Source organism: Planococcus citri, chromosome 5, assembly GCF_950023065.1.
Source record: "Planococcus citri chromosome 5, ihPlaCitr1.1, whole genome shotgun sequence".
NCBI lineage: Eukaryota > Metazoa > Arthropoda > Insecta > Hemiptera > Pseudococcidae > Planococcus > Planococcus citri.
In genome coordinates, this window is record NC_088681.1 from 29,466,573 (window position 1) to 29,480,733 (window position 14,161).

General features: G+C 31.0%; 1 protein-coding gene and 1 long non-coding RNA gene across 3 annotated transcripts in view; one reads left to right on the top strand and one right to left on the bottom strand.

The window, feature by feature from the left end:
* The window catches only part of LOC135848147 (uncharacterized), a 129,379-nt gene extending 125,673 nt beyond the window's left edge, over nucleotides 1–3,706 (top strand). For both annotated transcript variants that reach the window (XR_010559317.1, XR_010559316.1), the window contains exon 3: nucleotides 3,661–3,706. This is a non-coding gene — a long non-coding RNA (uncharacterized LOC135848147). The remainder of the gene's footprint in view (nucleotides 1–3,660) is intronic.
* The window catches only part of LOC135848145 (arrestin homolog), a 216,332-nt gene that overhangs the window by 125,043 nt on the left and 77,128 nt on the right, over nucleotides 1–14,161 (bottom strand). The window lies entirely within an intron of this gene.

Here is a 14,161-nt window from a genome sequence, read left to right on the forward strand (position 1 = left end):
GGTTTTGTTTAGTAATTAATCATCTTTGTGATATGAATGAAGTTCATCGAGTATTATACTTCCTGGATTCTTCTTTGAAAGTTCTTTATACAGAGAATAGTTGCATTTAAAAATGAGAAAGAAAGGGTACGAATTCTTCCTAAAAATAGTTGATGAGTAAAGGCTTTAAAAAAAATGTCTTTTTGCAATTTTGGCATAAAAAACCTAGACTTTTTGACAATTTTAAGTTTCAACAAAAATAACGTTTTTTTGGGGAGATTAATTGACAGAATTTTGACAAAAATAGATCTTTTTATTCTTGCAAAAAAGTAGGGTTTTTTCAAATTTTTTCCAAAAAAAATGAGGTAAGGTAAAACTGATTTTTTTGCATTTTTGGTAAAAAAAGAAGTATTTTGCGACCATTTTTTTTTGAAAATTTCAACTAAACATTTTTTTTGCAATTTTGTCAATAAAACAAGACTTTTTGAAATTTTGTTTAAAAAATATGCTTTATCTATAGTTTTTATTAAAAAAATATTACTTTTCGCAATTTTGACAAAATTTTTGAAAATTCTGACCGAATACTTGAAAGTTTTTTTTTCTGATATTTGAAAGAAATGAAAAAAAAGAACCAGTCATTTTGATAACTGTGCCAACAAACAGATTTTTCTTGGCAACTTTTAGAAAAAAAGAACTAGGATTTTTTGCAATTTTGGCTGGAATCAGGACTGAGTCTTTGGGAAGTTTGACCTGAAAAAATAACAACAACAACAACAACAACAACCGGTCTTTTCTTCAATTTTAGCAAAAAACTGAACTTATTTTCCCCACTTTTGTGCATTTAGGATATTGAAATTTTCAGAAAAAACTGATTCGGGAAATTGTTCATTCGGAAAAATAAAACAATGCCGGGTTTTTTCATTTGGGAGAATGTGTCTTTATCTGCTTCAAGGAAATTCAGGGTAAAAAAATGTATGAAGGAAAAAAATTCAATTTAATTCGCGAATCATAATAATTGATAAATGATAGGTAATTTAACATTTGACGTTCAATGACCTTGACTGTGTTTTACAAGACTCAGCATGACGTAACTTTTTCAGGTAAAATTGAAAAATTGAGAATGATGACGAAAATTGTTTTTAGGCATGCCTTAACCTAACCTAACCTAACATGAATTTAAATTCTATATAAACGAGAAAGGCAGGTTGAAAATTAAATTTTTATGCATAAATTTAACATAGCTTAAACCCTGCCAACCCCAACATGGCTTGGAGTAACCTTCATAAAATCTTTAGAAGAAAAGCAAAAGTGAAAAAATAAGTATGTACCTACATAAAAATCTACTTACATGAATGACGTCTATTGATTCCTTTTTTAAAATTCACATACCTACGTAATTTGTCAATTTGATTTCACTACACAAACAGTTGAAATTGTCAGACTGAACATGAGAAATTTTTATTTTTATTAAGCTCGAACGTCTTATTTTCAAGAAAAATACATTGTTTTTACGAAAGCTCGTTTCGGCCACTGTCTTTTTCAAGTCAAACACAAATACGAGTATTAAGTACATCACATTACTCACCTATACTTATCAAACCTCGATACCCTTCATTCCCGCTGTGTCTGTTTTAAAGTTTAAACTTTTATTGTCTTGTAAAATATGCTTAATGTGATAAATTTATAAACAAATACTTTTTTTTATTACTTGGGTATTTTTCCATTCTTGAATCGTTGTATATTTTACATGTTGGAAAAAACAAACAAACTTTCGAACTGACCTAGCGAATAGCGATATTGACAGCGCTGAGAAATGTATTTTTTGTGACTTCCCTTTGTATTACACTTGAAAAAGGCTATAATAATACCCAGGAAAAAAAGTTTTATAAACTTGTATAGAATTCTATAAAAATTGCATAAACTTGTGTAGAGTTCTATAAAAATTGCATAAAATTTTATAGAATTTCATCAAAATTGAAATAGCTTTTTATAAAGGTGTATCAAATATGATACAATTGTATGCAGTTTTATACATTCCTATACATTTTCATAAAAAGAAAAATAATTGCTTTGATAAAATTGCATAAAATTTTATAGAATTTCATCAAAATTGAATTAGCTTTTTATAAAGGTGTATCAAATGCATATAATTGTATACAGTTTTATACATTCATATAGATTTTGATAAAAAGAAGAGTAATTGCTTTGATAAAATTGGATAAAATTTTTTTCAGTAGAATGGATATTTTCCATTAATTGTATAAACGTTTATAAAATTGTTTAAAACTGTATACATTTGTATAGAATTTGATTCAGCTGTATAAAATTTGATAAAAGTGATCAAATATGGTGTTAGTTTTTAAATTTTTTTTTTATCAAAATTTATGTAATTTTATCAAATAGACAATATTGTATACATTTTTATATAAGTTTATCAAAAATGATACAATTGTATCAAATGAAATGGTATAGTTAGTACTCTTAGATAAAGTACTGCATCATTCTCTATATATTGATTTTCTTGGTCTCTTCTAAATATTCCACTCAAAGTGTCATGTGTAGTGAAGTGAGGAGCGTGGGACTTAATTTTTGATAAAAAGTGGATGCTTTGGAAGCCCACAATTCACAAAATGGTATTATTCATCAAATGATCTTGCATTAATTCATGAATAATTTTGAATCAATGTTAAAATTTGTCTTCATAGCAACCAAATATAAAATTTTATAAAAAATACCCAATTATTTTTTATACAAAATTTGTCTCTATCAAACTGTATACAACTGCATACAACTGCATAAAATTTTATACAGTTGTATACAGTTTGATAGAGACAAATTTTGTATAGAAAATAAGTGGGTATTTTTTATAAAATTCTATAAAACTTTTTTTCCCGGGTAGTTCTTCGATGTAAAGCAACTTTAGACTAATAATATGTTGTCTGCATTGAACATCAATGAGCAGAGGATATTTGAAGAAAAATGATCGAATCAGACGTGTTTCTACCTCACTCAAATTTTGAGGGGAGGGGGTCACAAATACAGTTGGAAAAAATCGTGATCTGAAAAATTATCAAGAAGATTTATTCTAGGTCAAAAGTGAACACAATGTCATGATGACAAATTTTTGCTCATGACTAAAATTCTAAAAATTATTTTAAGAAAGTTCGAAAATAACGTATTCAACTTCAGGTAAAAAGTTGTTACGATGAAATTGAAATTTTTTCTCTTTTCGACATCGAGTCCATTTTATTTGTCATTTTTAAAATTATGATCAATCTTCGTCAAAATCTATTTCAATTTCTGACACTTAATTTCATTGTTACAAATTACAAACAGGCAGACGTACTCGTATTTCCAAACCACTCGCGGCAAAATCCACCTCAGTTGGTGAAAATAAAATAATGAAACACTAATTTCTTGGAGCGAGTCATTTCATTTGTTTGCAGATTTATAGTACGAATTCCTTTTTGTTCAAACGACCACCAAAAATATTTATTAGATTTATGAAAGAATGCTTGCTCGTTAAGGTTTCCTAGTGAATTATCTGTCAGAATGCATTCATTGTGTAGCTCTTTTACGCGGATATCAAATTTGTTCAGCTCTTTCGTTTTTAATGAAATAGATGGTAAATACTTGTTATGAATTTTTTTATATTAACGAATAACATTTATTTTGTTGCAGGTAGCTTACACTTTCATTTCAAACGAAGCTCTTTTTTTAGCAGCAAAAAAAGGTAAAGCTTTCATTTAATATTTAATTATTTACATAAATGTAATTTGAAAAAAAAAGAGAAATGAAACGCTTTGATGTATATTATTATTAGCTAGGTACTTGAATTTTTCAATGTGGCTCATTTTGCAAGCGAAATTGAAACTGTATCGTACGAATATGACAAATGAAAAAGATTTTACTTTATTAAATTGATGTATTCGTAAGTACACTGCTGTATACCTAGCTTTTCATCGTATTCGTTAATCTTTTAAAAGTATTTGTGGGTTGGTTTCTCTAGAGCTTGGTTTTTGCTGGCTGTAATACATATTTAGGTGGGTTGAAATCACGTTGGTCAATTTGTAAAAATCTAAGGTTTACGAATCCAATATTCTCATTATATGTACAAAATGTATTTTAAGAAAATAAATGGGGATTGAACGAAATCTAATAATATTTCAAAACAATACACTTCGATAATTAGCAATTCGCTTATTTATGCATATAAAGGTTAAATTAACGTCTTTGTATTCAAATGTAAAACGTATTTTTAATTAGTTAAATGGAGTATTTTGAAAATTAATCGAGCATTTTATTTTGAAATTTCAAAGTTTTATGCTCTTATAAGCTCATATTTTTTCAAATCAAATTTTATTCTTTCAAATTATACCTACGATTTTTTTCATTTTATCGCCTCATTTCTAGGTTAGGTATTTGGAAAGTCGACTTATTATAACCTGTATAAATTTTACGACCGTTTTCAATTGCTTTGAAGAATATTCTGCGGTATAGGGTTTAAGGCAATGTTTTAATGAAATAGGTAGGTGTAGTGGATATAAGAATCAGCCTAAAGATAGAGTTTTGCGCAGGGCTGTCTAGGAAATGGAAATGAAATGTCCGTATAATGTAATCATAAAAGACATGCTCGGAATATTTTGTTAATTTACAGTATTTTTAGCTATTCGCAGCATTAGGGTTGGGTATATTTTTGATGATCTTTTTTTTTTCTTCATCCGGAAAACATTTTCGTATAACTTTGATGATGATGTTCTTTCCTAAAATACAGAAATTAAAATTTTTTGTAAGTTTTGGAAACGAATTGAAACATGTTTACGAATGTAAATATAGTACCCTTAGTTGGAGGTCTGATGTGTGTAAATATATGTACGCTGTTTGAATGCTGGGAATGACTTTTACATATTTTAAAATTTACCGTAGGTACCGAGAAAACTCATCATCTACCCTATTACTTTCGTTTGATAGTTGTGAAATGAATTCAATTTTGATATGACATTTTAAAGTTTTACGAGGCCATCATATTATGCTTTAATTTCTCGTATAATAACGTTTTGTCTCTTAATTAAAATTCCAGCTACCTACGTCAAAAGATCCTGTGAGTGAGTTTAGTGCCCGGTAATTTTCAACTTCAAATAGAATGAAAAGCAAAAACAAAATCAAGAGATGCACCTATCGTACAAACTTTCATTTATATTGAACTACTAAAATATGAATTTTTAGAAAAAAAGGATGTTTGGAATTTTTTTTGACGTACCACCTTGGACCAAAAAATGAAGTGGCGTTTTTTGATTCTGCTTGAAGATTTTTTACGAATTCATTGAAGGGGCTAAAAATTGAATTTGAAAAAAAATCGTTATTCCAAAAAATGATCAAGGAAATTATTAGTGTAGGTAGATTGAAAACTGAACACATTTTATCAGGCATTTATAATAACTTTTTGCTAAAATCTATTTGAAAAGTTAGGTACTTATCTGTATTCAAAGTTGATGAAAACAGTTTCAAAAAGATTTCAAGTCTGTCAACTTTAGAAATTATTAATTTTTCAAATTTTTAGTCGTAGACAAAAATGCGTGTTAATGAATTTTATTCATTTTTCGACATTCTAATATGCATTTTTTTGGTCATTATGTTGCTCACTCCCATTTTTCACATCGAAAATCAGTTTGTTTACGAGGGAACTCTCTGAACTGGCACTCTCTTATTTGAACGAAGCCAAGATAGATTAAAAGAGCCAGTTCTAAAATTCCCGTAACTACCTACTCGAAATTTTATATCCTGAAGTTCATTATTGGATTTTCAGCGAATTTTTGAAAAATTGAAAAATAATTCAAAAAAGCTGTTTTAAGGGTAATTTTAAAACTTTTAATGAATGTAATTTTTTTTTGAGAAAAATGAACCAGTGTGAATAATTGTCTCAATTCAACTCCCACACATCAACTACGTAGATATTAGTTTTTAGTTATTCTGGAGCCTCAAGCAATTTTTCAATTTTCTCCAGAAATTTAATATCACTCTGGAAGGACTGCAAATGAATTTTAGAACATACAATTTATAATTTGTGAATTTCAGAAAATGTGTAAAAATTAAATTTTCAAGTACTTACTTCACGAGAGTTTTTTTTTAAAAATATATGGTCTGGTGAGTCTACACGATCACACGACTTGAAAAATCTTAGTTTGACCTTTTTAGATAGATCCTAAAGTTCATCTTACTGGCCTTTTCAAAACGATTTGAAACTTCTGGGGAAATTTGAATATTTGCTGCGCTGGTGGCTTCGTGAAAGTAAAATTTCGTTCTTGATTTACCTTCGAAGGTCTCCAGCAACGAAATGAATACACGATCCAGGTTCCTTTATAACTCTTTATTATGTAAAAGGGGAGAAAACCTTAATAGCATTACTCACTAACAAGTAACAACTTCAATTTTGAAAATTTCATATAATGGATAATCTCTGAAAATGAGTTGGTAAAAAGGAAAGATCGTCTCTCGACGGTCAATCCATCTTCTTCGCGAAAAAAAAAACTTTTGTTACTTTTATTGGTACAAGAAAAAAGAAAAGAGGGAGAAAAGCAGCGGACGAATATAAGTTACTTTTAATAAAGTTAGAAGTACACGTGCTTACAGCTTATAAAACGATATAAGGATTAAAAATTATTTTTCTTCCTATACTTATCGAGTTTTTGGTGAAAAATATTGCGAGTAAATTAATTTATGAGTTTGCTTTCGAGTCGAAGTTATTAACGTTAATTCCACCGCACGAGACGATGGGAAAAGTTATTCCTTGAATGCATAAATACTACCCTGTATATCCCTCGAGGCTTCTCTAACTCTATTTAATCTTCTAATTTGTTAACATCGTATAACTTTCCGATAGTGAAAATAAATTCTAAATTAATTCAATACACCGCCTTATTAATCCATGAAAAAGCCTCATTATTTAATCTAATAAAGTAAATGTATAGTTATTTTACACTGAGATGAGTATAGAGGTATATGTTTGATATCATATGGCAAACTTTTTGTTATTACTTAAAATGATTTCAAAGCAAAACCAAAAAGGATTTGTTTTTTATTTTAATAAATCATGTATTATTAGATACCAATTTTTGCTATAAAATCAACATAGGTACGCATACACAAGTTTATTTTCTGTAGCATTATAAATTCCAGCACGTTTGAAAATATTGCGACGTAGGAATCTATCTACTGCGCTAAAGTGTAGGGTTTCGCGTACCACAAAAAAGTAGGTAAGTATGTAGGAGTACGTATCTACAGATGAAGATAGGTACCTTTGGTACGTCACTTGGAATAAATTTTTCACCACGCTTGAAATTTATACGCACGTAGAACGCTGGTGTGGTTTTTAATGTGTGAATTAAAAAAGAGTCGTCTTTCAATTTTTAATTCGTTCGTATCCATAAATACATATTTCAACTGTTTGGAAGTTTTTCAATATTGATTTTTTTTCTTGAGAAAAAAAAAGCCCCTGTACTACGCGACTGAAAAGTTTTATCAAGAATTTCAATCTTACCTGTATACATTTTCACTGGCAATGGCAATACTACGAGTATTAGGTAGGCACACAACGAAGATGGAAAAGAAAGCTTTTGTCGACGTTCACACAGCCATGAAGCTTTTTAGTACAATTCGTATATAAAACGTCATTAAACGTTAATCTGGCATTTAAAGCGAATGTAAATTCTGCTACAAGATGGTGAAGTTATTTTCAACGTGAAATTTAATTTAAGAGGTTTTTAATAAGAAGAAGAAGAAGAAGAAGTAAAAAAAGAAGAAAAAAAAGAGTAAAAATTAACTTGGAAAAGTTTATAACTTTCGAGGAACTCTGTTCTAATACATTTGACGTGGTATCTTTGTTATTACGCGATCAATCGAGAACCACTTAGTTTTATTACCTACATTTGATGGATATAATCATTGAAATGAAATTTTTCACACAATGGCAAACTTTTTTTTCTTCAACTCTTAATCAAAAGGATTACGACAAATCTCAATCACGTATTTAATACGAGCATCGAGTTTCGCTATTTTTCAACCCCATTCAATGATCCTGTTGCTTCGATATGAAAGTTATGACCTGCATCGTGAATCGAATAATTTACCGAGTAATGACTCACGTTCCTCAAACGATACCGAAAAATTCCCCCTTCGCCGAACCACACCACACGTTCTATCGCGGTGTTCGCATAATTTTTCATACACCTATACTTCTGGTATTTGGAAATTCCGCATTCCTCGCGGGGGTATAATATTTTTTCTCACCCCCTCGAACGCTTCTAACGAGTTGAATATTTTCAACTTCTGTGTTGTTCTCGACGCGTCGAAATGTACCATATTTATCATTCGCCGAATAAATGGTTCGAATTATTAAAACAAAGTGGATAAAATTTTCCTTAATGGGATCACCTTTACGGGTTCGTTTTTCATTTGGCGAGAAGGCTCGCAGGAGAGACGCTTTTGTTTGCTGTGCTTGTTCTGGTTTATTACGGTGAAAAAAGGAACACCTATCGTAGGATTTTGCGATCACCTATGTTTTTGTTTCGATGTTTCCAAGCTTTTAGTTTGTTATTGCTGTTTTAAAACGTTGGTCGTTTTATCGCAAGGGGTAAATTTCCTTGACTCTGGGATGGTTATGAATAGACTTGGCTTTTACGTCGAACGTGATTCATTCCTCGTTATGTTGATCTATCGTTGATGGTTGATACCACCTATGGACTGGAGTTTCAATTTGAAGAAAAAAGTCTCGTTTTTGTTGAAATTATCAAAAAAATTCCAACTTTTATCGAAATTGTCAAAAAAAAATCAAATATAAGTCCTAATATTTTGTGTAAAAATCAACAAAAAACCCTGTTGTTGGTCAAAATTTCAATCAAAAAATCGTAACTTTTTGTAAAAATTGCCAAAAAAGCACCTGTTTTTGCAAAAATATTCAAAAAATCTTATCACCAGAGCAATGTCAAAAAAGTCCCATTCTTGCGAAAATTGTAAGTACAAAAGTTTTTTTTTTAAATGATAAAAAATCCCAAATTTTGTCTAAATTGCCAAAAAAGTTCTGTTTTTTGCCGAAATAGTCGAAAAATACTTTTTTTGACGTTATCAGAAAAAGTTCTAATATTTTTTGCAGAAATGATTAATCTGTGGATAAGGTAAACAACTTATATTTTTTTCAGAATATTTAGTGTGGGTATAGGACCTTTAAAAATGCTAAAAAATTGATTTTTCAAACGATCTGTCCCTCTTGATGGGTCAATTTTGGTCGAAAATTTTTTTCCTCACTCTGTCAAGCCGAATTTGGATCAAGTTGGTCAATTTTTTTATTGTTTTGTAATTCCCATTGAAAAATATAAATTGTGTAATTTATCATTCGGCTATTTTGGAATCACTTTTTTTCATTCACTTTCATGAGACGTTGACCTGATTTTTCTATAATCGTATAAATTACAGTCTCTTGATTTTGGGACAATAATCTGATTTTGAACCAATCCATGATTTAGAACGAATTTTGAATGACTTTTTAATACAATTTTGGGATTTTTTTTATCAGTTTTTAATTTTTGGTAAGATTTGTTGAATACGCGTGTAGGGGACCCTGCCCTATGACAACACAATTCAAATTTCTGGCGTATGGCAACACTGATGTAAAAACCAACTGCACCCTGTCTTTGTGCTTCACATCTTTGACTTTTCAACGTAGTCGTACCTGCTCGAACAATTATCTTGCTTTCTTGAGAACATATTTTTGTTTTTTTTTTGCTTAAAAATTTTCATCGTTGCAATTTTTTGTCAGGAAGCTCTTCCAAATTGGTTTCATTACTAAAAGTGACTGAAAGTATCTTATAATGTGCGATATTTCATCTACTTTTTAATGTGCTACTCAGTTTTTTCATGAGTTCATTCAAAATTGACTAAAATTTTAATTCATATAACGAGTCCTTTGTATGATGGCACAGCCACAAAAGCAGGAGTTTTTCATCAACAAAAACTGGTAGATTTAGGCGAATCGTGTAGTAGTGTATATGTATAGTGTGCCTAATGTAACATGTTTCTGTTCAAAATATTTCATAAAAATGTATTATTGTGAAAAGATTGAAAAAAGTGGGATTGTCAGCCAAATTCAATGAAAAAACTCTAACAGCCTTTAAACAAATGAGATGGGGTAAATTAGGGATCCTAATGGATTCAACATGATGATTTCAATCAAATTCAAACTATATAGTTACAGTTTTACTTTAAAATTGGATTTGCGCTGTCTTAGGAATGAATTTGCAGCTTGCGCCATCAGTGCATTTCACTTTACTTACAATTCATTTGATTGAGACAAGAGTTTGAAACCAAAAGTTTTACATTTCTTGTGGTAAGTAGTAGATAGTCTGAGGGACCTTATCAAATTTTTGTCTATTTTGGTTGGATACTTTAGGAGTACCAGGCTTCAAAAAAAAAAAAGTGCGCAGTCTAAATAAGGCAGGGTCCCCTATAGTACTTTTTGAATTTGAAAAAGATTTTGTTAAAATTTTGGAAAATTGAAATTGAAATCTAAATTTGTATTTTTTTCCAATGTAGTAGAGCTGAAAATAGCTACGCTACCAGCTAACCAGTATCTGGTGAAAATACTTGCTAAACCCACTAGTGGCGGGTATCAAGTTGATTCGGGTGTAGATAGTAGCATATAGCGAGCACAACCCAATTGATTTTGAACTAGTCTGGGCACACACCCCAAAACTTGATAATGCGTAAGTGGGAGGAGTTACACTTTGACACATGTTGTTTGTATGTGTGATTGACGTTTGACAGTGTTTGATGACAATGATGATGTCATGCCGGGTACACCAGCAACGCATTCAACTTGCTACAAGTTATAATATGAACAGGTGTGAAATTTTTTCAACTTGCTATGAGCTACTAGCTAGAAGTGAGAATTTACAGTAAGGGTACAGTATGTAGTTATCTGCTGTCAGCGAGTACCATTTTCAGCTCTACAATTATAGACACTGGATCTGCGTATAAGACAACCAACTGGCAGCCATCTTGGCAAAATAACCTGAGTAAGGACAATTTATCCCGCTGGGTGATCTTGGCAGCGCTGTACTTCAATTTTGCAGGCAACATTGAAGTACAGCGCTGCCAAGATCACCCAGCGGGATAAATTGGCGTTACTCAAGTTTTCCTTACCATTTCCGTTCCCCTCGGCCTGCAATTGGTTGTCTTATACGCAGGCCCAGTGTCTATATCTACAATGTAGGTACTGATTTTGAATTGGACATCTGAACAATTTTTGGGTAATTTACCCATTCTTGGTAACTTTTTGTAAGTTTGACTTTGGATATTTTCATTTTGAAGGACTTTTTTTCATAAAGCATTGTGGAAACATGTTTAAATTGAAAAGAATGTGAGAATTGTAACTGAATTTGATTTTTTTTGCTATTTTTTTACTCACAGAGCTCATGATTACAATTCTTGCTAACTTCAGTAGATGAGCGTTTTGACAACCTTTTGAACACGTTTCCTAAGGTGAAATTTGATGCTGAATATTTTTTGTCCTTTACACTTTTCGCATATTTTGCCTAATTTTGCAAACAAAACTTGTATTTTTCAGGTTTTTTTTTTTTGCAAATATGAGCCTTTTGCAGACAAAATTTTAATTTTATGTATCGGTAGGAAGAAAGTATGTATTTGTAAAAAGATACATTTTGGCGAAAACAGTTTTTGTGCCCAACTCTTCAACCTGGAGTAGTGGCGGTTCAGTTTTCTTTTGTGAATTTTACCCCAACCACTATGATAAAAAATTTTGAAAAAAATTGTGTTGAAAGGCCCATGCTTCCACTACACATTCCGCGTGATGGTATCAGAATTTTCTCCCCACTACTCATGGATATTAATTGTTTTCACAAAAAACGCGTTTTTTGGCTATACTGTCCAAGGGGGATGGGTTGAGGGGCGGATATTCCGCTCGAAAATTTTTCTGAAAGTACCCAACAATGATCTATCATAATTTTCCAAATCTGGGAACAGGGCCATTTAGCCTATTTTACCTGGGAATACCCTTGATGCATTGACTTCATATTTTTATAATTTTAATCGGATGCCTTTTATTTTAATTGTGATGCAATTCCAACAAGAATTCGATTTCTTTATATTTTTATAACTATTCGGAGGTATAACTTTTGTACTGTAACATATTTCAAATACGATAGGTACAAAATGCGTTAAAATATCGACAAATAAGTAGGTGGGTAATACCGAGACTTACTGCGTTGAAAGTGAACGATTTTGTAGGTTTCTTTTGCCAATCAAAAACTCATTCAAAGTTCAAATACGTTTATGAAATCGCAAATAAGTTTGAAACGATTGTAGTCGTTACAGCTTTTGACAGCAGTCAACAAACATTATGCTCACTGGTTGGAAACAATGCACGATTTTTCAGCAAAAAATAAATAAATAAAAACCTAAACATGCACGTTGAATGTACAACTCTAGTTTACCAAAATATTTCAAAGTGAACGTAGCTCACAAAAAAAGCTCTGGTTAACATCCGATTATAATTCTTTTCTCCGGGAAATAATTTTATAATAAAATTGTAGGTAGTCGACTCCAGTCGCGCTATTTCCTTCGCACAATGTCAAAGTTATTGAAACGTTGGAATGTAAATACCGTCAACATATCGTAAATATGGCAAAATATCTCGGTTTCCTGTTAGAATAGGTGGCTTTAAACGTACACGTACGAGTAGTCCTGTTGTTATGCAACAAGATTTTCTAGCTTTAATCGAATACTTTGAATTTTCCGTTTGTACAAGAGATTTTTTGAACATACTGAGAATGAGAGAGAAAAAAACACATTCGTAGAAATCCGGAATAAGAGGCGATTTGAAACCATAATCTACGTATTTTAATAGCATCTTGACATTTCGCTGCGACGAAATGTATAAGTATATAAATTTACCCGTGGAATAGATGAGAACAGAGCATTTCCATATTTTTGTTTTAATTTTGAGAAAAACTAAAACGTAAAAATCTCCCGAAACGAATAAAATTAAAACTAATTTCAATGTTTGCGTCAAGCCGAGAGTTAAACGAGCCGTGAAAAAGGAAACTATGGAACAACGATGCAGAAATGAGCGCGTCTTTTTAATCATTCTCACATGAGACAGCATATTTCACATTCTTCACGAGTTTACAACTCTTTACACAAAAGTTGAAGATGTTTTTGTTTCGAGTAACAAAAATACCTCTACTATTGAAATTTACGTTATCGTACAAAAGGTTGTTTTCAATATCGATGACATTTCGTTCTGAAATACCATCTAAAAGATCAGTTTGAGCGTATACAAAAGTGACATGTTTAAATGAAATCATCGCACAAAGATAACCGAAAGAGATTTTTGTTTCTGTCTGCTCGCTCGCGTATTTTTTTTCACATCTCTACGGGCGCGTATTATTTCGCGAAATATTTCGTTGTGTTTTGTATAACAAATGATTTACATAGTTGAGCATTTTTTTAACGACTTGCCGAAAACTTTCATTTGCCTATGTACAAAGCTATTCTTTTTAATTTTCATAGACATGTTAAACTGTACTTGCTTCGAAAATATCGTACTTATTTTCCGTAAACATGGCAAAAACTTTGAACACAACTTGGAATATTTTATCAAATTTATGACCGTGAAGTCGACTCAGTTAATGTTGGACTATACATTGTGTCTTTGAGAAGCCTTTTGCCTTGAAGCGTAAACTTTGAACTACCCACATATTTATTTTTCAACATTATTTAAGCCTCGTTCGCCGAAAATTCGTTCCGTACAAAAATTTCGAGGATAATTAAAAATTGATTGATGAAAATCACACCCATTAAAGACATGCTCGAAATCTTTCTATTGAAAAAGAAAGGTGTAAAAAATTCTCATCGTGAATAAAGGCCGTTCTATCTGACAACACTGCTTGCTGCAAATGTTTCGAAACAGGTGGGCACTTTAAATTGAAAATTGAAAAATTTAATCCTAGGTACATTAAAAATATGCATTTGTCTCGAAGCACAATTAAAAAGAATATTAATTTTACAGGGTGCGGCAGCTTTAGGTTATCATTTTGGCAACACTGTTATTGTATCATCCGCGTGTCGTAGAAAAAAAATAAATACATGTAGAGCGGGCAAATAGCGGTTT